At 45.8% G+C, this 2,793-nt stretch overlaps 1 pseudogene; it reads left to right on the top strand.

Annotated features, from left to right (window-relative positions):
- The first annotated feature begins 953 nt into the window (after window positions 1-953).
- On the top strand, window positions 954-2,581 carry LOC139356503 (syncytin-1-like; annotated as a pseudogene).
- The last annotated feature ends 212 nt before the right edge of the window (window positions 2,582-2,793 follow it).

Genomic DNA, 2,793 nt, shown 5'->3' with positions numbered 1-2,793 from the left:
GTATCACAGCTGTTAGGTATACAATATGACTTACACTGCGCCTGGAGGCCACAATCCTCAGGGAAGGTCGAGAAAATGAACGTAACACTCAAACAACATCTAAAAAAACTAACCCATGGCCGGGCGCGGTGGCTCAAGCCTGTAATCCCAGCACTTTGGGAGGCCGAGACGGGCGGATCACGAGGCCAGGAGATCGAGACCATCCTGGCTAACACAGTGAAACCCCGTCTCTACTAAAAATACAAAAAAACTTAGCCGGGCGAGGTGGCAGGCGCCTGTAGTCCCAGCTACTCGGGAGGCTGAGGCAGGAGAATGGCGTGAACCCGGGAGGCGGAGCTTGCAGTGAGCTGAGATCCGGCCACTGCACTCCAGCCTGGGTGACAGAGCAAGACTCCGTCTCAAAAAAAAAAAAAAAAAAAAAAACTAACCCAGGAAGCCCATCTCGCACGGTCTGCTCTGTTGCCTATAGCCTTACTAAGAATCCGAAACTCTCCCCAAAAAGCAAGACTTAGCCCATACGAAATGCTGTATGGACGACCCTTCCTAACCAATGACCTTGTGCTTGACTGAGAGATGGCCCACTTAGTTGCAGACATCACCCCTGTAGCCAAATATCAACAAGTTCTTAAAACATTACATGGAGCCTGTCCCCGAGAAGAGGGAAAGGAATTATTCCACTTGGTGACATGGTATTAGTCAAGTCCCTTCCCTTTAATTCCCCATCCCTACACACATTCCTGGGAAGGACCCTACCCAGTCATTTTATCTACCACAACCGTGGTTGAAGTGGCTGGAGTGGAGTCTTGGATACATCACACTCAAGTCAAACCCTGGATACTGCCAAAGGAACCCGAAAATCCAGGAGACAATGCTAGCTATTCCTGTGAACCTCTAGAAGATCTGTGCCTGTTCTTCAACAACTGTGAAGAAAGTAACTACAATCATAAATCCCCATGGCCCTCCTTTATCATATTTTTATCTTTACTGTTCTCTTACCCCCTTTCACTCTTACTGCACCCCCTCCATGCTGCTGTATGACCAGTAGCTCCCCTTACCAAGAGTTTCTATGGAGAATGCGGCTTCCCAGATATATTGATGCCCCATCGTATAGGAATTTATTTAAGGGAACCCCGACCTTCACTGCCCACACCCATATGCCCCGCAACTGCTATAACTCTGCCACTCTTTGCATGCATGCAAATACTCATTATTGCACAGGGAAAATGATTAATCTTAGTTGTCCTGGAGGACTTGGAGCCACTGTCTTTTGGACTTACTTCACCCATACTGGTATGTCTGATGGGTGTGGAGTTCAAGATCAGGCAAGAGAAAAACACGTAAAGGAAGTAATCTCTCAACTGACCCTGGTACATAGTACCCCTACCCCCTACAAAGGACTAGATCTCTCAAAACTACATGAATCCCTCCAAACCCATACTTGCCTAGTAAGCCTATTTAATACCACCCTCACTGGGCTCCATGATGTCTCGGCTCAAAACCCTACTAACTATTGGATGTGCCTCCCTCTGCATTTCAGGCCATACATTTCAATCCCTGTACCTGAACAATGGAACAACTTCAGCACAGAAATAAACACCACTTCCATTTTAGTAGGACCTCTTGTTTCCAATCTGGAAATAACCCATACCTCAGACCTCACCTGTGTAAAATTTAGCAATACTATAGACACAACCAACTCCCAGTGCATCAGGTGGATAAATCCTCCCACACGAATAGTCTGACCACCCTCAGAAATATTTTTTTGTCTGTGGTATCTCAGCTTATTGTTGTTTGAATGGCTCTTCAGAATCTATGTGCTTCCTCTCATTTTTAGTGCCCCCATGACCATTTACACTGAACAAGATTTATACAACTATGTCATATCTAAGGGCTGCAACAAAGAGTACCCATTCTTCCTTTTGTTATTGGAACGGGAGTGCTAGGTGGACTAGGTACTGGCATTGGCGGTATCACAACCTCTAGTCAGTTCTACTACAAACTATCTCAAGAACTAAATGGTGACAGGGAACTGGTCGCTGACTCCCTGGTTACCTTGCAAGATCAACTTAACTCCCTAGCAGCAGTAGTCCTTCAAAATCGAAGAGCTTTAGACTTGCTAACTGCTGAAAGAGGGGGAATCTGTTTATTTTTAGGGGAAGAATGCTGTCATTATGCTAATCAATCTGGAATCATCACCAAGAAAGTTAAAGAAATTCGAGATGGAATACAACGTAGAGCAGAGGAGTTTCAAAACACCAGACCCTGGGGCCTCCTCAGTCAATGAATGCCCAGGATTCTCCCCTTCTTAAGACCTCTAGCAGTTATAATATTGCTACTCCTCTTTGAACCCTGTATCTTTAACCTCCTTGTTAAGTTTGTCTCTTCCAGAATTGAAGATGTAAAGCTACAAATCGTTCTTCAAATAGAGGCCCAGATGCAGTCCATGACTAAGATCTACTGTGGACCCCTGGACTGGCTTGCTAGTTCATGCTCCAATGTTAATGACATCGAAGGCACTCCTCCCAAGGAAATCTCAACAGCACAACCCCTACTACGCCCCAATTCAGCAGGAAGAAGTTAGAGCAGTTGTTGGCCAACCTTCCCAACAACACTTGGGTTTTCCTGTTGAGAGGGGGACTGAGAGACAGGGCTAGCTGGATTTCCTAGGACAACTAAGAATCCTTAAGCCTAGCTGGGAAAGTGGCCGCATCCACCTTTAAACATGGGGCTTGCAACTTAACTCATACCCAACCAATCAGGTAGTAAAGAGAGCTCACTAAAATCCTAATTAGG

This window comes from Macaca nemestrina, chromosome 1 (genome assembly GCF_043159975.1).
Source record: "Macaca nemestrina isolate mMacNem1 chromosome 1, mMacNem.hap1, whole genome shotgun sequence".
Lineage (NCBI taxonomy): Eukaryota > Metazoa > Chordata > Mammalia > Primates > Cercopithecidae > Macaca > Macaca nemestrina.
The sequence above is the reverse complement of the archived record's forward strand: the minus strand, read 5'-3'. Positions and strand labels throughout refer to the sequence as shown.